The 25,166-nt window shown below is 42.9% G+C and overlaps 1 protein-coding gene across 4 annotated transcripts in view; it reads right to left on the bottom strand.

Annotated features, from left to right (window-relative positions):
• CACNA1D (calcium voltage-gated channel subunit alpha1 D) overlaps positions 1–25,166 on the bottom strand; it is a 342,532-nt gene that overhangs the window by 237,799 nt on the left and 79,567 nt on the right. The gene's annotated exons all lie outside the window — the stretch shown is intronic.

Here is a 25,166-nt window from a genome sequence, read left to right as displayed (position 1 = left end):
TGTTTGATTCCAGAATGTCTTTTCTGGTTATTTTACAATCATTGAATAAGCCTGCCAATGTCAGCTTCAGCTTACTATTGAGAGTAAAAATATTAAGACAGTCTCATAAATTTTGGTATGAAAAACCAGCCTTATCCACCAGAAGTCTCCTGGCTCAGAGGGTAGTACTGAGCATAAGGAGCCCCCAGGTCAAGGGCAGAAGCCAGCTCTGGCTCCACCCTCCCCAACCCATCCTGTTCAGTCTGCGGCTCAGGCTCAGCCACAGGTGTCTGATGCAAGCCTCCCTCTAGTCCCCGAGGTCCCTAGTGTCTCTTCTGCTAAACCACATCCCGCCTCCACCCTCTCTCTCTTCTACACTCTGGGGGACACGTCCCACAGCCCAGCTCAGACCGCTACCACATCACCCCCACTGCAGGCTACATCATTCTCGGAGCCCAGCACAAAATGAAAACGCAGGGCCCTTTGTTTCAAAATTACTAAGGGATGGGTAGGGAGGTAGAAGGGAGTTTCAAGAGGGAGGGGACATATGTATACTCATGGCTGAATCATGTTGATGTCTGGCAGAAACCAACACAATTCTGCAATTATCCTTCAATTAAAAAATAAATAAATTTAAAAGGAAAAAAAAAAAGTTGCTAAGAACTTTCAGACAACAGCAGACCATTCAACCAAGCGTGGGGCCCCGGGCAGCTGCAGAGGTCACAGGCCTATGAAGCCTTCCCTGGAGAACCACTGCCCAGTGAGTCACAGCGAACATCTGAACCTGACACCCACGGTCCTCCACTGCCTGCTCCTTCTCATCTCCTCCTTGTGAGCCTCCTGCCCCAGAAACAAAGCTGCTCATCGTCCCATGGTCCCCTTCCACCATCCCATCTCTGCTGCTGCTCATACCCTTCCCCACTGGGAATAAGAGTTGACGATCCCATCCTCTAGTCCTCGTCAGACTCCTACAGACTCCTGTCCGGGTGTCCGGGACTGACATTCTTCCTCCACTACACCGAGGAGCTCTTCTTCACCTCTGAACACCCAGCACCACACACAGAGCCCAGGATGGGCCAAACCCCCTCCCTCACCTCTCCTTCCTGCCGCCCCAACTTGCTCCCTCCAGCCTATGCCTAAAGCACCTGCCTCTTCAGACTCTCCCACATCCTCCCCACAGCCTCCCTCCTCCCCAGCAGTACTTTCTCATATTCTACTTCATGTCACAGCACCTACACGCCTGACCCACCATCCACACCAACCGGCCTGCAGACACCCCGAGAAAGGGGCTTTTCCCAGCTCTGTCCCACCTGCTCAGGACATCTGAGGGTCTTGTCTGCGGCAGATTCTGTCACTTTTGACTGAACAACAAAAACAGATTCTGTGACTATTCCCCTTGCTGTGCCTCCTTCTATACAGATCTTTCCAAAACAGTTCAAAGTTGCAGCTAAGTCAAGTGAAAAGTTTATGGAAGGATGAAAGGTAGAATCGCCTGAAAGAAGTGGCTTTGGAACCAATCTAAAGAAGCTGCGCTCCCCAGGGAGTGAAATGAAGGATAAGAGGGAAAGGCTCCACCGGGAGCCTCACTCCGGGCATCACCGCAGTCCACCCACTGCTGCTGCCTCTCGCGGCTGAGGATGCCACCCACCCTGCCCTTCCTCGTCGAGGGAACCTTTCCTCTTGTGGTTGTGGTGGAGGTGACTCTATCCAATGCCACTGCAGGGCCAAAACCCCTCTTCCCCTGGCCACGGTGAAAAGGACAAGAACAGACTGTGCTCCAGGCCAAAGACTCAGACTGCATGGGATTTCTCTGATTTTTCTATTGGAAAAAATGCAGTCTCTTTTGGCTGGGTTGCCAAGCTGGTAAAATATGAATGTGAAGCTGCCATTGGCTCAAGCCAGCACATCAAAGGAGACAGTCCAGGCAGAGAAAAGCACTGCTGAGGGACAGACAGACAGCCCTTCACCACAACATGAGGGCTGGCATCTTGCGACACCCAAGCAAGGGGCACCCTGCCTATGTGCATGAGCTAGTGACCCTCTCATTCTATACAAGTCAGTCTGAATTCGGCTTCTGCCACCTGTAACTTAGGGTCTGAGTGAGTACAATTCTATGAGAGAGCATGTAGCACCCCCATCTTACAGATGAGGAGGCTGAGCCTTAGAGGCTTGCTGAAGCACACAGGTCATATGGCCAGGACACAGTGGGGACAGGAGTTGAACCCAGGACTCTCCGATGCCCACGCCTCCCTAAGATGGGGCTGATCAGGCAGCTCAGAGAGCCACTGCAGCAAGAAGAAGTGGAGAAAATGTCCTTAGGGACTGTACCAGTGACATGACACAAAGTAAAGATCTAAAATAAACACAACTGAACAATGTAAGCATTTATCAATTCCATGTAGTGAATCAAAAGAGTAAGTGTAGAAATTCAATGGGAGAAAAAAAGACTTCAACCCTTCGTTTGTGACACAGGTAAACTCTGATTGGCTGCTACTCAGACTGGCCACCACGTTCCACCAGATGGTAAAGGCCCAAAATAAAGAACCTCTGCAAAAGCAACTCAGAAAAATTTGAGAATAATGAGTAGTGGCTCCATAATAGCTTATTAAGGAAAGTTACCCATGTTTTAACCGCACCCCTAAATTTTTAAAGGTGATGGCAAGAAGGGTCACCAGGTCTTCCCAGAGTGACTCCCTTAATTTCACTCTCAGCATCAGAAAGCTGGACTGGAAAACCATTAGTCTGATGGAGGATGTAGATGCTTCTGTTCTTCCAGGAAATCATTACAGAAAGCAATGATTCTGAGTACAAGGGCTTTTAGTATTTCTGCACACTGAAGATTTCACTGAGAATTATCACATCCACAGATCAAATTTTATTCAGATCTATTTAAAATTTAAGAGGATGCACTCACCAGAAAACGTGCACTGTTGCCATTTTAAGAAAGAAAACTGAACTACAAGTCAAACTTGAAAAGCTTCTTGTTATTTTTCTGTAATATGTAACCAACATCAGTGGCATCTTCCAACTCCTTCACGGGCCACTGTGATGGAAACAAATAGTAATATGTCCCCAGTGAAAGACAGTACATACCCTGCTATGGGCCACATGCCTGGCCTGCAGCTAAGACACCCAGGAGAACAAATAAAGCCAAGATGACAAGGACCAACAAGAACCATCAAGACTTGAGCTTTGTCAAGTCTCAGTGCTGAGAGGGAAAGTGCCCCTGAGATACAACACTTCCTCAGAACGAGTACAGAAAATGTCAAGAAAATAATTGTAATAATGTTTTCATCTGTGTAGCCATTTGTAAGCTTAATTTTAAGAACAGAAAAATAACTATGCAAATTAAAGGACATTTTTCCCCTTCCAACAAGACAAAAGAAGCTTTCTCTTAAAGACCTCTGCTGATCCAAAGGCAATGGTGTGTATTCTGTGTGGGTACAAGTATTATCAATATTGCAATAACAATCGAGCATGAAGTCTTATCATATCAATGACTCCAAGTGTCTGGCAAAGAGTCTAGCACCTTTTAAGATAAACAAAGAATGGACTGGTGATTTTTTTAAGAAGAATGTAATCAGAAAAAGAAAACTATCAAAATAGATTAAACCAATTAGCGTGTGTCTTCATTCTCATGAAGTAACATTTAATGACCTAAAGGGACACTGCTATTTTCTACTTGGCTGGGTAATCCTGGGAGGTTAGGTAACACTGAATACTCTGTGCACCAGCAGTCTGACCAATGGCCCTGGACCTCACAAGACTATACGCTATGGCCGCCTTTGTGGAAATTCAGGAATTCCCTGACAGACACTAATATTACTATCTCTAGTAAAGCCAAGTCAAATAGTAAATGAATAGAGCTGACAAGAGAAATGAACATAATCCCAATTAAATTCACTTTCTATCACTGACTATATCAGACAGGAAGCTGGCCCCAACCGCAATCCTGCCCCCTACCCCAGCTTTCTGCCTCACTGCTCCCCTGCACCCATCTCCAGCCACACCAACGGCCCTCGAGCCTTGACAGGTACCTTCATGAACTCTCCCCTAAATTTTACCTGCACCCCTACCTCGCACAGCAGGTCTCCCTGTCTCTTTAGCACTCCCACAGCTTTCAGCGCACAGAACAGGCCCGCACTGAGCACTGAAACGCAGCCAGGTAGGGACAGCTCTATCTGCGGCACTGTTCTGTAAGCACTCCTAGGGCCCAGTTATGCTCAAATCCTTCACGCTGGAATCCTCTCTGAGCTCCCCAGACTGACACAGTGTCAGACCCATGGCAGCAGCATACATACGACTGGGAATTCAGTAGAGAAGACCCCAACACTTAGATGTGCCTGCCCTGTGCTTCCATCTTAAGACTTCAGTGGGGTCATGAAGAAAAGACACCACTGCAGTGTCACCGAGGAATCCAGAGCAGGACATGGGATAGAGAGTCTGCCATGAGGGTTCAGGAGAGCAGCACCTGAAATGGTGATGTGGACAAAAGCATGGATGTCTGTACAATTCAACAAGCTGTGAGAAGAAAAAAAAAATATACAAACTTTAAAGGGCTTGAAGCACTCCTCCCTTTCCATCCATCTGGGAGAATTTCAATCAACAACTCTGACCCACACTTAACATTTGGGGTTCCGTGTAATCTGGTTTACTTTAGAATTTAAAACAAGACTGCCTTGTCATCAGTAGAATTATCCAAGGAGCTGAGAGCTCCAAGGGAGGCAGAAAGGGTCCTCGCCTGATAGGAATCCAATAAGAAAGGTTCAAAGGAGAACGAGCACCTTCCTTTCACATCATTGGCAAAGCTCAGAACATTACAGAGTCGCACCCTGAGCAGGCACGGTGCAGGCGTGAGCACGGGTGGCAGTGCGTGGTGGGAAGAAGGGAAACAGGGCAGGGCCCTGGTCGTTTACAACCCAGACCACACAGAACATGTGTGGCCGCCCTGGGCTCTTTGATGTAGCCACCAGGCTTCTTGCCACGGTCCTCAGACTCTGCCCCTCACCCTCCTGCACAGAACAACGGGCCCCAAGTCAAGGGACCTTTACTGCAAACCTGCTTTCCGTTCACTCAGTTGCTCTCTTATTCCTGGATTCTTGCATTTCAGAAAAGAGGACAAAGCAGATGGCAGTGATGGTTGCACAACCGTGAGAATGTATTTAATGCCACCTAACTGTACACTTAAAATGGCTAACAAGTTACAGCGTATGTATACTTCACAATAAGAAAGTGTACACAATGCACGCTGGGTGCTGTTCGCTGAGCATACATTATTCATGCAATTATTCACTCATTCCACAAACATTTATAGAATGCCCATGTGCCCAGAACTGTTCAAAATACTGGGTATATAGCAGTAAAAACAGAACAGAAAGAACAGAAACTCGCCGAGTTTTCATTCGCCATAGGGAAAGCAGAGAAGAAGTAAGGTAAGTAAAACGTGCCACACACTGAAGTGACGGGCACAAGGAAGAAAATTAAAGCAGTGTTGGGCAGCATGGAAGTGTCAGGACAGGTGCAATTTTAGACACGGGCCAGAAAAGACTCAACCAAAAAGCTAACTCTGAGTAAAAATCTAAAGAAAACTAGTCAACCATGCAGATATCTGGGGGAAAAAAATTTCTGGACAAATAGCTCAGCAAGTGCAAAGGGTCTGAGGCAGAAGCAAGAGGAGCACTTCTGAAGAACAACAAAGAAGCACGGCTGGAATGAAACACGGGAAAGGCAGAATAACAGGAGATGACCTGGAGACAAAGCAGGATGTGTATGAGTGAGCAAAACCAACCCAGGCAGCAGTCAGTACAGGCAACAACCGAATTAACAAATAAATGATTATAGACAAGGCTATCAAGAAAATACATTAGGTATGATGATAGAGAAAAAAAATGGAAGAACTTTTCAGGCAGAGGAATTACCTAAGGTCTAAAAGGAAACATTTGAGCTAGGAACTCTTGGATGAGAAAGGAGATTCCAGGTACAATGAATATGTTTGAAATCCCTGTGGCCATCAGAGCTTATTATTTTAAAGAAACTAAAATGATGTGGATGTGGCTGAAGTGTCACAGACAAAGGAGAAGGCAGACAGGGATGTAGGGGAGGAGGCAGAGATCACACAGAGCCTCAGAAACCCCAGTGGGAAAGCCAAGTTCACTTCATGTAAGAATGATCCAGGAAGGGTATGCAGATGGGTGAGTATCATGCTCAGGTTTGTGTTCATAGGGCCATCTGGCCACCACGTGGAGAAGAGGCTTCAGACACAGAAGACAATGCAGGTTTAGACAAGGCAGGCTGCAGAGCTGATGAGATGTGGAGAGGGTCAAAATAAACCCAGCAGCAGAGAGAACAGGACTGCCTGGTGATTCTACTGGTAGGCTCAGGGATAATCAGGGACCCAGGAGATCCTCAGACTTGGAGTGTCAGCACCTAGGTGGGTGGGACGCCATCTGTTGGGAAGGGCAAGGCTGACGGTGGCCAGGTTTGGGGCGGGCAGGAGTGGGGATCTGGGCTCATTATTGGATATGTAGAGTTTGAGATGCCTTTGAAACACACAAGTTGAGATGACTGCTAGGTCACTGCTAGATAGGCATATAAATTTAGGACTCAATAGCAAATACATATAGCACTGTCGTTGCTGTTGTTCGGTCGTCAAGTAATGTCCAACTCTTTGCGACCCCATGGACTGCAGGACTCCAGGCCTCCATCTCCCTGACCATCTCCCAGAGCTTGCCCAAGTTTATACTCATTGAATTGGTGATGCCATCCAACCATCTCATCCTCTGTCACCCTCTTCATACAAACACACAATCCCTCAGAGTCAGAAGTTCCTCACCACCTATTATTTAGAGAGTATGTGCTGAGCAGGCCAGGGTCCAGCTATGGTCTGGAGTACCTGTGAGAGCAGAGCAGCTTGGGATTCATGATCATAGTCAAGTAGCTCACGCTTTTTCTTAAGTAAGCCTTTGCGGTGAAGTGCGCTGTCTTATAGAGAGGTACTTAAATGGTTGTTTTTGTTGTTTAGTTGCTAAGTCGTGTTTGACTCTTTGCAACCCCCGTGGACTGACTGTAGCCCTCCAAGCTCCTTCGTCCATGGGATTTCCCAGGCAAGAATACTGGAGTGGGCTGCCATTTCCTTCTCCAGGGGCTCTTCCCGACCCAGGATCGGACCCTGTCTCCTGCACTGGCAGGTGTGTTCTTTACCACTGAGCCACCAGGGAAGCCCACACTTATATTGTGGAGGTCTTAAAAAGACGAGGTGATTTTTCTGTTCAGGGCTCATGTTTAAGCTAAGCACGCATCTGCAGCTGTGGTTCCTCTGGAGAAGTGTGGCCCTCGCCCTGTGACACTCACAGCCCCTCCTTTCCAGCCCCCCACTCCATCGTAGCTTCACCACCAAAAGAGCGCCCCTGCGGACTCACATAAAGGCCTGTGTGAGGCCTTCCCTGGTGGCTCACTGGTAAAGAATCCACCCGCCAGTGCAGGAGACAGGGTTTGATCCCTGATGCGGGAAGATCCTGCATACCGTGGCGCAACCGAGCCCATGCACCGTAGCTATTCAGCCTATGCTCTAGAGCCTGAGCCATAACTACTGAAGCCTGCTGGCCCCAGAGCCTGTGCTCTGCAACAAGAGAAGCCACTGCAATGAGAAGTCCATGCACCGCAACTAGGGAGTAGCCCCCGCTTGCCAAAACCAGAGAAAATTCTGCACAGCAACGAAGACCCGGCACAGCCAAAAATAAAAATAAATAATTAATTTTTTTTAAAAAAAGGCCTGTGTGAGACTGTGGGCTCTTGGCTACCCCCTTTAGCTAGTACAACCAACTACTGACAGCCATGAAAGTGAAAGTGTTAGTAGCTCAGTTGTGTCCCAACTCTTTGCAATCCCATGGACTATAGCTCACCAGGCTCCTCTGTGCATTGAATTTTCCAGGCAAGAATACTGGAGTGGGTTGCCATGCTCTTCTCCAGGGGATCTTCCTGACCCAGGGGCTGAAACTGGCTGGCCTGCGTTGCAGACAGATTCTTTACCATCTGAGCCACAACTGACAACACTGGTTTCCCAGCAAAGGAAACAGAGTTGAGCCAATGAATCAATATGAAACCACTCTCTGGTCACCCCGGGGCTTCCCCGGTGGCTCAGTGGTAAAGAAACTGCCTGCAATGCAGGAGACCCTGGTTTGATCCCTGGGTCAGGAAGAGCCTCTGGAGAAGGAAACGGCAATCCACTCCAGTATTCTTGTCTGGAGAATCCCATGGACAGAGGAGCCTGGCGGGCTACAGTCAATAGGGTTGCAAAGTTGGACACGACTGAGCAACTAACACTGCCTACCCCACTGCTCCCATCCCATTCCTGACACACAGTATAACAGTTAAAGTATTTATGAATGGTTCCACGTTTCTGTCTAAAACCTATACCTCCTTTTTCTTCTCCCCCACAATCACCCACCACATCACCAGAAACACAACTAAAGGCTGCCCTCATGGACCCATCTCCGAAGAATGAGTCAGACACATGCAGGAAACTGATGGTTCAAACGCTTCCCCACAACAAAGTTTGTCCTAAGCTCCCTCTCCTGACCCCACAACTTAAGAACACTGCCTCTCCAGTCTTAAAGTCACGAAACACCCAAAATCACAAGTGGCAAACAAGGACATGACTTAGCGATGGTGCACTGTGTTCACAGGGATGCTATGAGGTGATTAACAGCCCCAACCTCCTAGAGGTAGGTATCGACTTGCCAGAGAACCATCCTCTCATTGCTGGCTGGACCAGCCTTGTTAACTGCATCACACAGAGACACGCTCTGACTCAGCATAATACCCGGTTCCAATCTTTCTTTTTCCAGGAAGACTTCTCTGCCCATTTTTAGCCTTTGTTAATTACTCCTTCTTTGAAATCACAGTACTTAAATTTATCCCATTCACTTGGCACTTACCACATATTGTCCAGTGAAATATATTGGACTGTACTTTGCACTCAAGATTTTACTCTGGCCCTACCAGTCAACAGTGTATATATGTGAAACCATGTATACACATGGCCACACATGGATATGTGTTTGCAGGTATTGTCTCAACTTTCTTGCTCAGCTTCCATTGATCTGGGGCTATTTGCAACCAACCCTTCTTTTCTAAGTAGGTACAATCAATAAATAATTATCATTAAAGCAACTGCTGTTGTCATTTGGGGTTCAAAGCCAAAAAAACTGTAAGATCTATTTAAGTCTATATTGTGCTTGTATTTAAAAGCATCGCCTACACTTCCTATAGCTTACAGCTCAGGGCAATCAATACAGAAGTTCAGGTAAGTATCTCTAGGTCAAAGTCAAGTAACCAAGTAGTGACTGAGCGCTTCCTATACACTTAGGAATTACACTCCATGTACATATAAAGGCATTTGAGAAAGAGCCTCCCCCACAAAATGAGTTCCTTTCTCATTAATTAGTAGATTCAATTCCTCCAGAACATTCCATTCCTGAGCACTCTAGTTAAGTAAATTTTACCGAAAGGCAGTCCTTGAACTTTGTAGCAGAATAAATTCCTGAAAAAGACTGTAAGTTGAAACAATGTAAATCAAGTCTAATTTTTACCACAGAAACAATGTTGTATTAAACAATCAAATTTTCAACCAAAGACAAATTGCCAACATTTAAAAGGAAAAACTGCAAAAATTTTTTTCCAAAAATTTTAGTATTGCTGCTGCTGCTGCTGCTAAGTCACTTCAGTCGTGTCCGACTCTGTGTGACCCCATAGACGGAAACCCACCAGGTTCCCCCATCTCTGGGATTCTCCAGGCAAGAACACTGGAGTGGGTTGCCATTTCCTTCTCCAATGTGTGAAAGTGAAAAGTGAAAGTGAAGTCGCTCAGTCGTGTCCGACCCTTAGCGACCCCACGGAGGACTGCAGCCCACCAGGCTCCTCCATCCATGGGATTTTCTAGGCAAGAGTACTGGAGTGGCTTGCCATTGCCTTCGCCTAGCAATCCTAAAATCATCTATACAGGTAAGGACAGGAATTCTAACAGTCATCATTGTTGAACACCTATCATGTGCCAAGAATTATGCCAGATGCAGTCTATATCCTTCAGCATTTAACTTCTCCCAACAACCCTATGAAACAAGTATCTTTTCATACCACCAATGAGTGAAAACTAAAGCCTACGGTTGCTATGTTTTGACTTAAGCTCTGTAGCTATTTAGTGGCAGAGCAAGAATTTAAACTCAGAAGAATCTGGCTCCAAAGTCAAGATCTTTCTACTACTCCAAATAGCCTCCCTACATCAATCATACAGAATACACTTAACACTGCATACTAAAAATGCCTGATACTAAACAGTGTTGGGCTTCCCTGGTGGCTCAGACAGTAAAGAATCTGTCTGCAATGCAAGAGATCCAGGTTCGATCCCTGGATCAGGAAGATCCCCTGGAGAAGGAAATGATAATCCACTTCAATATTTTTGCCTGGAAAATTCCATGGACAGAAGAGCCTGGCCGGCCATAGTTCATTGAGTCGCAAAGATGACACAACTAACCCTTTCACTTTCAAGCAGTGTTATACAGGAATAATACCATTATGCCAAATGGATTCATTAAGAGATTTTCAAGACCAGGACCATTGATGAAGGGCTGGAGCACCGCTGAATGGAGAGCGCAGAGACACTGTGGTAACGGTAAAGTACTAATCTTCACTGAATAATGCAACCTAAGACACCCACTCTGCCTGGTATGGTGGCTACAGCAGTGAACAAAAGATCTCCCGTGTGGAGCTTTCATTCTAGTACAGGGCACAGAGATAGCAACCAGCAAGCAGCAAGCAGAGCCACAGCCTGTCAGTGGCAACAAGTGCTTTGTAGGAGAACATGCAGGGTGAGCAGGACAGGGCGTGCCTCTCCAGTGACAGGTGGATACACAAGCCTGGAGCGTAGGTGCGAGGCCTGAGCTGGAGGGCCAGCGGACATCAGCCTCTGGGTGTTGGCAAGAATAGGAGGTCCACTGCCTGCATCCCAGAGCACACCAACAGGAAGAGGTCCAGGGGGACCAGAAAAGGAGGCAAAGAGAGAGCAGCAGGGGAGGCAGGGGAAAACCCAGAGAGTGTGGCAAGTTGAGAAGACAGTATATCAAGGACGAAGGGGGCTGCATGTGGCAAGTACTTTGGGTGCATTAAATACAGAAAGGGTTGAACATGGACCACTGGAATTAGCAACAAGGTAAGTAGTCATCTTGATAAGAACAGTGTTGAGGGAGTGGTGGTTGCAAAAGCATGACTGGATGAGTTCAAAGATATGAGAAGAGAACAATACTACAGGGAACGCAGAAAATATTTTGAAAAGTTTACCTAGGGAGGAAAAGAGAAAAATGGGTTTACAACTGATGGCTGAAAGGGGATCAAGAGAGAGTTTGTACCCAAATGGGGGCAATGATGACAGCATGTTTCTGCACTGACGGGAAAGACCGAGTATAGAAGGTGAGCCCAACAGAGCAGGAGAATGGCAACACTCTGCACTTGAACAGGCAAGATGGGATGTGGCCTGGAGATGAAGTGAAGCAGCTGACCTTGGCCAGGGGCATGGGTAACAGGAGCAGCAGACGCTCCGGCAGACAGAAAGGCAGACAGATGGATGGATGTGGCTGTGGGAGCTCACAGAAGTTCTCTTCTGGTGGCTCCAACTTGCTCAGGGAAGAGGTAAGTAAGGCCATCAGCAGAGAATGAGGGTAGGGAAGAGGTGCTGGGGCATTAAGGAGAGAGAATACAGGCAATCAGTGTCAAGGAACGAAAAGGAATGAACTTCATTAAAGATAATATAAATGCCAGGGGCACGAAGCTGTCACTTGAGATTGGTGATCATTTTAAAGACTACCAATCAACAAAGCTACATGACATTTGCAACTATGCTTAGTTGTACAGGTACAAGCATATAAGCTGATGAACAGTTTCAGTTATTCAGGTTTGGAGTCTTGCCAAGCTTGTACGCAGTACTACCTCACCATCTTATTTTCACAGAAATTCATTATCCACAAAGAATCACATTCACTCACTTCACCTAAACATCACCCCCTGCATTAAGTGAGGACACCAAGGCTCAATTAGCTTACAGACTTACTTAAAGTCACAAGACTAGGTCTGCTGACTCCTAGCTCTATGCTCTGCCCAACCGTGCTGCTTCCAGTCAGAAGGAAACTCACAAACTAGCACTCCTCATTGTCTAGGAATTCCCGATACAATCCTGCCTGGAAAAACTGGCAAAAGCTTCAGCCCTTGCTTGTGCCTAAGCACCATCCAGCCACACCCCAGGCGACATATGTCAGACATGGAATACATTTCATCACAACCAACTGCTTATGAGTGAGGATGTTCTGAACTATAGACAACTGGCTTAACTTATTTTCATGAATACAGATTTTTCTGTCAAAGGTTGTGTTATCCTCCCTTGATCTCTTACCTTAATTCTAGACTGTAGGTTCTCATTCCTCAGTAATCTGTGGAATTAACTAATGAAATCTCAGCTGAAATTAAATTCAGAACAAGGTATAGGGTGCACTCTCATGTCTACCATGCATCATCAACTACTCCAACAGGAAGGTGTTCCCTACTTTACTATCCAGAAGGAAGAAAAACTCTGGGCTGGGCCTACAACAGCCCAGCCAATCAGACACTGAAGCAGTCCACCCAATGAGAGGCTTCCATACTTTGCACTCTCAGCTTCCTCCAATGGGCTCTTTGGTTATTACAGCCTCTCCCAACCCCACCCCCTTTCCCTACATAAGCAAGTTCCCCTTTTTTATTCTCTGAATTGGCCTAGGGTCCACCACAGATTGCTTGTCCAGGGACTCCATTTCTCTGGCTCTTCCTGAATAAACTTGCTTTTGCTAGTGAAATGCCTGGCTACTCTATTATTAAAATTGACAAACACTTGAGGCTTCAACTCTCTTATAAGGAGAGAGGAGAAATGTTAAGTATTTTGGAAGTTGGATAAATTCTTCAAGGTCAAAGAAGCACCAACAAATGAAGCAAAAGCAGTAAAGTACTCAGAAGAGACTTCCATGTCTGAACATCTGGGAATATACCAACCACAGAATAGGGTACAACACATCTCTCTACAGCACAGGAGGTCAGGTGAACAAGGAAGGCTCTTTCACAACAAGACACTGTAGTTCCCTACACAGCCTGTGTGGATAGTGTAAGTAATTCTTATAAGTTTAAAGTCTGACATCAGTAATAATAATAAATTTCACATAAGCTAGAGTTAATTTCAGCTGTGTGTGACTGGTAAATATTTACTGAGTGGATGCCAAGAGTTGAGCATTGCTTTATGGGTTCTGTAGTAAACAAGTCTCTTACAGGAAACTCAAGAAAAAGTACATAGAGGAATTCAGAGTGGAAATGCTACTTCAGCCAGAAGTTTGCATAAGAAATGACCACTGCCTGATTTACTGCTCGTCTCCTTGCTACCTACGTGCTCTGTGAACAGTACACTGAAGAGCAAGTCTACCAAGAGCAAGCAACATGCAAAGCTCTGGTTCTAGGCCCCAGAGGAAGACAGCAAGGAAGACAAATGAAAAAATTTAACCAATATTCTTGCCTCTTTAGGGTGTAATGAAAAGAAATACCCCTGGAAAAAGCTACCCAGACAGCGCAAGTTCCAACAGAGAGGCAAGCAAGATGCAGTGTAGAAGCTATTACTTGAGAGGTTGCTCAGGGAAGACCTCTCTGGGAAGATGACCTAAGAGCAGAGACCTGGGTGATAAAGGAGCAAACAGGAATATATCTGGGGAAGCACAATCCAAGCAGTAGGAAGAGAAGTGTCATTCTGAAGACTAATGAGGATGCCATCATGGCTGGAGTGGACTAAAAACAGGACATGACTAAGAGACGGAAGGCAGATGACATACTGATATTTCTTTGGTCCATGGGCTATGGTTTTTCCCGTGGTCATGTATGGATGTGAAAGTTGGACTGTGAAGAAAGCTGATCGCGGAAGAATTGATGCTTTTGAACTGTGGTGCTGGAGAAGACTCTTGAGAGTCACTTGGATTGCAAGGAGATCCAACCAGTCCATTCTAAAGGAGATCAATCCTGGGTGTTCATTGGAAGGACTGATGCTAAAGCTGAAACTCCAATACTTTGGCCACCTCATGCGACGAGCTGACTCACTGGAAAAGAGCCTGATGCTGGGAGGGATTGGGGGCCGGAGGAGACGGGGACGACAGAGGATGAGATGGCTGGATGGCATCACCAACTCGATGGACATGAGTTTGAGTGAACTCCAGGAGTTGGTGATGGACAGGGAGGCCTGGCGTGCTGTGATTCATGGGGTCGCAAAGAGTCAGACATGACTGAGTGACTGAACTGAACTGAAGACCTTGCTCTGGTCCACAGGCTGGAAATACTTCAGACTGTCAGGTTTTACCCGGGAAACAGTTTCCCCTTCCCACTGACCAGAAATTCCCTGCCCTTCAGTCAAAGAGAAACAGTAACTATAATTTTCACAGAGCCTTACCATGCCTCACTTCTGGCCAGCTGAGCAGGGAAAGGCTATGACTTAGGGCACTTGTTTTATTGGAAAGTTGGCTGCTGTCTGCAGCATAAGTGATACTTTCTACAGAAGGGCCACAGGATAGAGCAGGATGAGCTTGAATGCATATCACACACTGCATCTGACACTCCTCTGACAGAGCATCTAGGCAGTGAAAGTTTTCCCAGTGAATGCATATCACACACTGCATCTGACACTCCTCTGACAGAGCATCTAGGGAGTCAAAGTTTTCCCAGTGAATGCATATCACACACTGCATCTGACACTCCTCTGACAGAGCATCTAGGCAGTGAAAGTTTTCCCAGTGAATGCGTATCACACACTGCATCTGACACTCCTCTGACAGAACATTAGGCAGTGAAAGTTTTCCCAGTAGAGGTCTTCTAGTTAAATTTCTCAGAGAGAATCAAAGTAACATAAGCACCAAACTGTACATCAGCCATTCAAGACCACTCGGGTGCTGTTACCTCTGACTTTGTAAACGAGGGAAGACACATTATCTTGTTTCTCAACTTACGGAAAGTGCTTTAAAAGTGTCTAGTACATAGAAAGTGCACCATAAGCACCTATTAATAAACTAAAAATAATCCATGAATGACAAGAAGGAATTAGCTACATTAAAATTAAGAACTCTGTTCACCCAAAGACACCACAAAGAACAAAAGGACGTGCCACAAACCAGGAAAAGTTTGTACAGCATGTAATCAACAAAGGATTAGTCACCAGTACAAATAAAGAACATCAGTGAATGAATAAGACAAAGGCAATCCAGCCAATGGACATAAGACTAGACAGACACTTCAAAATAGAGGAAAACCAAAGGGCTTTATAAAAAGATGCTCAACCTCATAAGACAAACAAATACATATTAAAGCCTCAATGAGACCTTTTGGGAATCCTCAGATCAGAAAAATTAAAAAGTACATCAAGTGTCACATAAATTTCTATGACCCTCTGGAAAACAAGTGGCCACCATCCAGTAAAGTTGAGGATGCGCACACACTTTCCAGTTCCACTCCGAGGCAATCCTCTGCACGTGTGCACCAAGAGAGATGCAGAAGCCCATGCCTGTAGCACCATTTGAACTAGAAAAACATGGAAACATCACAAATGTCCTCCACCAGTAAATGTATAAAAAGATCATGGTATATGCCGATATATTCTGATATACCACAGTGAAAAACTGCAGTCAAACATCAGAGATACTATTGAGAGAAAACTACAAGTTAGGGAAGAGAATGTATTCAGTCTTATTCCATTTATATAAACCTCAAAAACGTGCACAACTAAAAATAGGTTGCTGAGGGATTAAGACACATGTGGTATAACTATCAAGAAAAGTAAAGATGGATAAGCACAGAATTCAGGATCGTGGTCCCCTCTGCGTGGAGAGAAAGAGAAGAGAAGGGGTACATGGAGGAGCGAAGGCAACGGTCATGTATTTAATGGGGACTGTGGATCTGCTGATTTTCACAGTATCTTGAGTTTAATTTTAAAGTATTTTATAAATATTCTTTAGTATCAACTCAAATAAAAAAAAGAAGAACAAGATTTCCTCCATTTCTAAACACGGGCAAATTCTATTACAGGCCCAGCTGTCATGCTATTTTCTTGGTTTTCTCTTCTGGACTCCCACTGGCATTCCATTCGGCCCTGGATAAATGACGCAGTGGTAGAGCAAAGTGGTAAGATCATACTGAGGTTCTAACTGTGGCTTCGCCACTCACGCGATTGCAGTATCTTAGGCAGACTGCTTACCCTCTTCGTGCCTCAGCCTCCAAACTGTAAATAAGGAACAATAAGGGTATCTCTGTCACAGGGTTATTCGAGGGATGGACAATCCCTTCCCAGAAACGTCTGGGCTCAGGAGGGCTTTAGAATTCAGAATTTTTCAGACTGCAGAAAACAAATACATAACATCCCAGAAGGATCTGGAGGAGCACTCTATAACCAAATACTTTCCATGTTTCTTCAGCGAAACACTGAAAATTGACACTAAAATGAACAAAAACTGTATTATAATCTCATACAGGCTCAAGAGAATTTGAGGGGATAAAGAAAATGCTGTAAGACTGAATTGTGTTAATAGTAATACAACTCTACAAATGTACTGAAACTCACTGAATTGAATGCTTAAAGCAGGTCAATTTCATGGTATGTAAACTATACCTCAATAAAGTTGCTTAAAAGAACCCATCAGCTTTTTTAAAAAGTCTCACATCAATTCAGGTGATGTTTTATCACCAAAGTGGTTCATTTTTTAAAAAATCCAGTTCAGTTTCAGAGATTTTTAAATTCAGAGCTGCACATTAGAGAACATGGACCTGTGTTTGTCGAGCTCTCTGAACACACAAGATGTGCTCAGCATGCAAGTGTGTATTATTGTCAATACTGTTATTTCATTCAGCCTAGTACTTCTCAAGACGGGGTCTATGAGAATTTGGGGTGGGGCAATTCTTCACTGCAATTCAGCCCCACACACTGCAGTCCAATAGTGCTCTCAGCACCTGTGACAATTAAAATTGCTCTGCACATTTCTAAGTACTGAAGGAGAATAATGCCAGTTGAGAACCATTAAGCCTATTAAACTCTAAATTCCTTAATGGCCGAGACCAAGTCTTGCTCATCATGGTACAATGAGACTACTTTGTAGAAGAGCATGTACGAAAATTGCTAGCACGAAGCAGCACTCAAATGTGACTTCATTTCTCTCCTTTTTGATTTTTTATGACTGTTTACATTTTCCATTTTCACCACATTTGAAAGAACATTAAATCAACGACATAATTAAGATAGGTGTTGTGGAAAGTAACTTCTTAAAACTGCTAGAGAGAACAAAGAAAGCAATGAACATTTTCATATTATGCCATCAAGTCTTTAAGAAATGCTTTACTACTTGCAGAGCAGATTTCAGACAAGGTATACCAGTACTTCATCAAGACCCATGGTTTCTTAAGCATTTATTGCTGAATTCCACTGTTAGGTGTTCAAAGAAAATGGCACTAACTTATGTGGTAAACATTAAATCAAACAAAGTTCAATCTAACAACATACTGTGAAAAACTGAAAACAAAAAAGTACTATGACACTGCTATATTTAAAATGGGTAACCAACAAGGACCTGCTGTATAGCACAGGGAACTCTGCTCAGTGTTGCATGGTAGCCTCAATGGGAAGGGAGTTGATACATGTCTAATTAAGGCTGAGTCCCTTCACTGTTCACCTGAAACTATCACAACATTGTTAATCGGCTATACACAAATGCAAAATAAAAAGTTAAAAAAGAGAGAGAGAGAGAACTGGGACTTAAAAAAAAAACACCTATTTCTAAGATACCACCAAAAAAATAATGAAGTACTATGTTTCCTCTCTTTTTCTTTATTGCTACAAAGCTCTTAGTCAACCACCGCCACAGCACAGTCCAGGGCCAGGCTTGTTCCCTATGGCTCTCCCCAGCCCTCCAGGGATGAAATGTACCACCACCTCCTCCCAGGTCCCTGTCCATGGTTATGATGCTTGCTGCCAAAAATCCAGAAAACAAAACCCACAGTGACAGAGAGATAGACATTGGCTGGCCCAATTCCCTATTTTACAGGTAGAGGAACTAGGAACTGGAGAAACAAAGATACTTGCCCAGATTCACACAATGATATATGAACTAGTCCAGAGGAGAACACAGAAGTACCAGGTCTTTTGATGACCTACACAGCTATCAACGAGGCCTCTTTGTAAGACCACAAGTCAAAATGGAGAAAGGAGTCCTTCACTGCCCTAGAGCTCTGGCACTGGACCAGCCCAGTATAGTCATGACTTGGACCATGAAACATCCATACCTTAGTTCCTTCATCCACAAAGTGAGGATGAAAGTATTTGCTTTAGAGTAATATGGGGGTACACTGACACAAAACATATAAAAGGCCCTCACTCTCTATACAACCTAAGAAACACAAAAAAGGACTGAATGCTACTTTTGCTTACAGATTTCTGTGAACATTCCCCTACGAATATTCCGTAAGATTTCTGGAACCTCTGTTGCTTTCCTACCTATGTTTCTCCACAACAAGTAAAAATTACCCCTGATGATCAAGAATGGTTGTTGGTTAGACAGCCATCCATAACTAAAGTCAGGTGTCAGCAAACTGTGTCCCATGGGTTGAATCTGGCCAACCACCTATGGAGTGGTAGTTAAAAAAAAAAAAAATGAGTAATACTCCATGACATCTGAGAAGAATAAGAAATTCAAATGTCAGTGTCAATAAAGTTGTACTGGAACACAGCCAGCTTCATTAGTTTCTGTGTTGTTTATGACTGCTCTTACACAACCACAGCCAAGTTAAGAAGTTGTGTCAGAGACTGCATGGTCACGGGACTGAAAGATTTACCATTTGGCCCCTTAGAGAAAAACAGCATGCTAATCCCTCCCTTTAATTAAAGAGAAGTAAGCTTCTAAATAGAAGTATTATGTGAAAACACCATGATACATGTTATGAACACATCCCAGGGTCTGAGAAAATTAGACTTGGTAAACCCTACCAAAAGGCAAGGTTTCTTTTATAAATAATGATATTAAGACTAATATGGATGCTCCAGTTCCAGGCAAGATGGATTAAGAACATCTGCCTTACCTCTTTAACTGCATGTAAGTATAAAAGCTGGATAGAAAACGTGGAGCACCTGAGGACCCTGACAAGTCAATAGTAGCTGGTAGACCGAGGAAGAAAAGCAGAACACGGGGGACCACCAAAACAGTGGTGAATTTTCCATTGCTGTTTTTATTCTCTATAGTATTACCCAAGTGGAATTCAAAAGTTCAGCACCCAGAAGTGCTCACTAGGAACAGAAAGAATGAACTTGGAAGAGAAACCCTCACTTTTCAGCCCAAGGAGTAAAAAGAAAAAAAAATAATAATAACTCTTAATCTCCTCATGTTCTGAGAAATCCCCTGTATTGGTTTTGCTTTTTTCTGATCTCTCAGATCCCACAGAGCCACAGAACAACAGTAGAAGTGAGCAGGCACCTAAAACTCAGAGAAAGTGGAATGATTTTCTCTAAGAAGAGGAACTGTAGTTCTAGAAACAAGAGGATAAACCCCCACTGCTTCTTCTTCTCACTGGCCTTCTGCAGCTTAGACCCGCACAGTCACAGACAGTAAGCAGCAGAGCGGGAGAAACAGTCCCGCATTTCTGGCTGCAGGTCAGCAAAAGAGGACCTCAGGGAATCAGAAACTGTCAGAGAGACTTCAGAGAGAAAGGAGCTTAAGGGAATTTATCACAAAGTGGTATATTAGTATTTGGCTCACCTTTGCGCTGTTCACCGTGCATCTGATTCTAAACAGCATGCCAACAGCTTTGAGATCTGCCCTTTGGAATAGATGATTGCCCAGGTCCCAGACTGGGCAGTGGAACACACAAACACAGATTCAAATGACACTGAAAAAGTTTTGAAAACTGAACTGATGTTAGAAACACAGCCCATGGAATGCAAGTCAAAACTTGTAACCAGATCAATCATCTGCTTAAAGAAGAAAAGATAAACAGTCTCCATAAGATATAAACAAGACCCAGAAAACCATAATATCCAAATGTCTAGAATGCAATCTGAAATTACTCAGCATATGAAATCCAGGTAACTCAACTTGCAAAGAAAAAAAAATTAAAAGATACCAACCCCTTGTCTGGCAGAAACCAATGCCATTCTGTAAAGCAATTATCCTTCAGTTAAAAAATAAACAAACTTAAAATTTTTTAAAAAAAGACGTCAATCTCAAGATAACATAGATAATGGAATTATCTAATGAATAGTTTAAAGCAGCTATTATAACCATGACCCAGGAAGTAAGGCTGAACACTGCTGAAACTAGTGGAATGACAGAAAATTTTAGCCCTGTCCCAAAAAAGACATAGGGAAAAACCAAAGGGAAATTTTAGAAGTGAAAAATAAAACAGTATATTTTAAATGTCACTGGATGAACAAAGAATTACAAAGATAGATTCCAGGAATATGCAGGATATTACTAAAAGGTCTAACATTCATGTCATCAGAATCCCAGAAAGTGAAGAGTGGGAAAAATACCTGAAGAGATACTGACTGAAAATTTCCTGTATTTGTCAAAAAGCCTAAAGTGACAGTTTAAAGAAACTCAGTTCAGTTCAGTCACTCAGTCGTGTCTGACTCTTTGCAAACCCATGGACTGCAACACGCCAGGCCTCCCTGTCCATCACCAGCTCCCAGAGTTTACCCAAACTCATGACCATTGAATTGGTAATGCCATCCAACCATCTCATCCTCTGTCATCCCCTTCTTCTCGTGCCTTCTATCTTTCTCAGCATCAGTATCTTTTCAAATGAGTCAGCTCTTTCATCAAGTGGCCAAACTATTGGAGTTTCAGCAAACCCTAAACAGGATAAACTCAGAGAAATCCATATCCAGATCTATCATAATCAAAATGTTAAGAACTACAAAGAAAAATATCTTCAAAACAGCCAGAGGAAAACAGTATATAACATATAGGTAACAATGATTTAAATGACTTCTCAGAAGAAACCATGGAGGTCAGAAAGTAGAGAAACAGTATTTACAAAGTGCTGAAAGAACTGTCAGCCCAGAATTCTATAAACATCCTTTGAAAAATGAAGGTGAATGACATTTTCAGAAGTTGGTCCCATCACTTCAAGGCAAACAGATGGGGAAACAATGAAAACAGTGACAGACTTTATTTTCTTGGGCTCCAAAATCACTGCAGAATGGTGACTGCAGCCATAAAATTAAAAGATGCTTGCTCCTTGGAAAACAGCTATGACCAACCTAGACAGCATATTAAAAAGCAGAGACATTACTTTGCCAACAAAGGTTCATCTAATCAAAGCTATGGTTTTTCCAGTAGTCACAAATGCGTGTGGGACCATAAAGAAAGAACCATAAAGAAGAACTGATGCTTTTGAACTGTGGTGTTGAAGGAGACTCTTGAGAGTCCCTTGGACTCCCAGGAGATCAAACCAGTTAATTCTAAAGGAAATCAGTCCTGAATATTCATTCAAAGGACTGATGCTGAAGCTGAAACTCCAACATTCTGGCCCCTTGATACGAAGAACTGGCTCAGGAAAAGACCCTGATGGTGGGAAAGATTGAAGTCAGGAGGAGAAGGGGATGACAGAGGATGAGATGGATGGACGGCATCACCACCTCAATGGACAAAAGTTTTAGCAAGCTCCAGGAGTTGGTGATGGACAGGGAAGCCTGGCGTGCTGCAGTCCATGGGATCGCAGAGTCGGACACAAGTGAGTGACTGAACTGATAACTGATTCACTTGGTTGTACAGAAGAAACTAATACAATACTTTAAATCAACTATACTGCAATAAATTTCTTTAGAGAGAAAAAAATTTTTAATGCTGCTAACAAATTAGATAAGCTACATGAAATGGAAAAATTCTTAGGAAGAAACTACTAATACTGACTCAAGATAAAATAGTAACTCTGAACAGGTCTACAGTTAAGTAAGGAGACTGAAATAGTAACCAAAAATTCCAAGAAAGAAGAGCCCAGGCCCACATGGTAGTGAATTCTACCAAATGTTTAAAGAAGAATTAATGTCAATCCTTCATAAACACTTCCACAAAAATCAGAAGCCTTACTTTGATATTAAACCAGATAAAGATATCACAAGAAAAAAACTATATATAAAATTCAAAAACTTCTAATGATAAAACACTCAACAAAACTAGGAATAGAAGGAAACTTTTTTAGTCTAAAAAAATTATGAAAAACCATAGCTAACATCATAATTAATGGTGAAAGATTGAGGGTTTTCCCCCTAAGATCAAGAACAACAGATACATTTAAATGAAATGTTAATAAATATTCAAATAATCCAAAAGGAGGCAGAAAATGGGCAATAGAAGAATGAAAAAGAGACAAAAGAATATAAATAATAAAATGGTACACCTAAATATAAACATATTAATAATAATGAGTGTGGATGATCTAAACACATTTATAAAAATAGAGATCATCCTCAATGAAATAAATCAAAGATGACCTACGTAAATAGAGAAATACACTATGTTTATGAATTGGAAAATTCAATATTATAGCTGACCCTTGAACAACATAGGTTTGAACTGTACAGGTCCACTTATACATGGATTTCTCTCAGTAAATACAGATGCAGTTCTACATGATCCATGGATGGCTGACTCAGCAGATGTGTAGCTACAGATATAGATAGCCAACTACAGTTATACACAGATTTTTGACTGCACAGAGGGTCAGCACCTCTAACTCCTACAATGCTCAAGGGTCAAGTGTAGTTAAAGTGTAAACTCTACCTAAATCTGTAGATTCAATGCAATCAAAATCAAAGTAAGCTTTTTTTAATTCCAGCAAGCTGAATCTAAAACTTAAGTGAAAAGGCAAAGAAACTAGAATAGACAAAAACAATTCCTAAAAATAAGAATAAAGTTGGAAAATTCAAAACACTGGATTTAAGACTTCAGTTCAGTTCAGTCACTCAGTCATGTCCGACTCTTTGCGACCCCATGAATCACAGCACACCAGGCCTCCCTGTCCATCACCAACTCCCAGAGTTCACTCAAACTCATGTCCATCGAGTTGGTGATGCCATCCAGCCATCTCATTCTCTGTCATCCCCTTCTCCTCCTGCCCCCAATCCCTCCCAGCATCAGAGTCTTTTCCAGTGAGTCAACTCTTCGCATGAGGTGACCCAAGTATTGTAGTTTCAGTTTTAGCATCAGTCCTTCCAATGAACACCCAGGATTGATCTCCTTTAGAATGGACTGGTTGGATCTCCTTGCAGTCCAAGGGACTCTCAAGAGTCTTCTCCAGCACCACAGTTCAAAAGCATCAATTCTTCGGCGATCAGCTTTCTTCACAGTCCAACTCTCACATCCATACATGACCACTGGACAAACCATTGCCTTGACTAGATGGACTTGATTGGCAAAGTAATATCTCTGCTTTTTAATATGCTGTCTAGGTTGGTCATAACTTTGCTTCCAAGGAGTAAGCGTCTTTTAATTTCATGGGTGCAATCAGCATCTGCGATTTAAGACTTAAAGCTATAGTAATCAAAACAGTGTGGTACTGGTGAATGAATAGATCCATGGAACAGAACAGAGTCCAGAAAAAGTCTCAAGTATGGCCAGTTGATTTGTGACAAATGTACAAAGATAATTCTATTGAGAAAGGATAGGCTTTTCAACAACTCATGTTGGAACAACTGGACACCCGTGTGCAAGGAACAAACAAAAAGCACCCTCAACCTAAGCCTCGTACTTTATATAAAAAGTAAGTCAAAACAGATCACAGATTTTAACATACAACTATAAAAATTTTAGAAATAACACTAGAGAAGAAGTATATAAACTGGGAGAAGGTATAACCCTCAAAGAAATAAAAATCAGAAGTTGGATGTCATCAAAAAGAAAACTTCTCCCCTATAAAAGACATTTAAGAGAAAGAAAAGACCAGTTACAAAGTAGTAGAAAATATCTGGAAATTACATATCTGACAAAAGTCCTGGATGCAAAATACATAAGGAAATAATAATCATCCAGGCTCAGGAAAAATGATTTTGTTTCAAAGTCATTATGGTTTTCCACCATTATTGTATTTCAGTACATGTTCTCTCAATTTTTATATAACCCTACCTACTTGCCAACAATATTAACAGAATGCAGATCTTACTGATTTCAACAGTAAGAAATCAAACAAACAATCCAGTTTTTTAAATGGGCAAAAGACAGAGACAGATACTTCACCAAAAAGGATGTACAGATGGCAAATAATCAAATGAAATAGCATCTTTATCCATTAGGGAAGTAAAAATTAAAACCAAAATGAGGTACCACTAAACACTTATTAGAAAGACTAAAATAAAAGGTACTGACATTATTAAGTGTTGACAAGGATGCAAAGTAATGGAACGTTCATACATTTCTGATGGGAATGCCAACTAGTATGGCCATGCCACTCTGTGAGAACAGTTTGGCAGTTTCTTACAATATTAAACATACATTTACTATATGATCCAACAATTCTACTCCTAGGTATTTACACTAAAGACATCAGCTTATAGTCACACAGAAACTGGTATGTTTCTAGCAGCTATACTGAAAAATCACCAAAAACTAGAAATAAAATTTCCTTTGACAGATGAACTGTGATATATTCATAAACATAATACTACTCAACAATAAAAAGGAACTATTGCTACACTGTTGAACATGGATAAACCTCAATCACATTATACTGAGTGAGTATATTTACATGATATTCTGAAAAAGACAAAAGTCTATAGTGATGCAGAACAAATCAGAAGCTGCCCAGGGTTGGGGTGAAGGGAGAGTATAATTGTAATTATTTTTGTAAAAAGGCCAGATGATCAAGTTTTGGGGTGATGGAACTGTTCTGTGTCCTGATTGTGGTGGTGGGTGGACATGAGAATTCTTGTATGTGCTCACATAACTGTACATCAAAAACAAAACCAACTACAGTATGTTAATTTTTTAATTAAAAAAAAAAAAGACTCATCTGGGCAGGGTCTATCCACATAAAACGACAAAACTAAGGGCCGAGAAAGGAGCCCTTGGAGAGATGCAGGCACTAGAGCAAACAAGGTCTAGTCTCCCTTCCTA

This window comes from Moschus berezovskii, chromosome 24 (assembly GCF_049115385.1).
Source record: "Moschus berezovskii isolate FMDL1 chromosome 24, NW_MosBer_1.0, whole genome shotgun sequence".
NCBI lineage: Eukaryota > Metazoa > Chordata > Mammalia > Artiodactyla > Moschidae > Moschus > Moschus berezovskii.
Note: the sequence above shows the minus strand (reverse complement) of the source record. Positions and strands in the feature narration are given on the sequence as shown.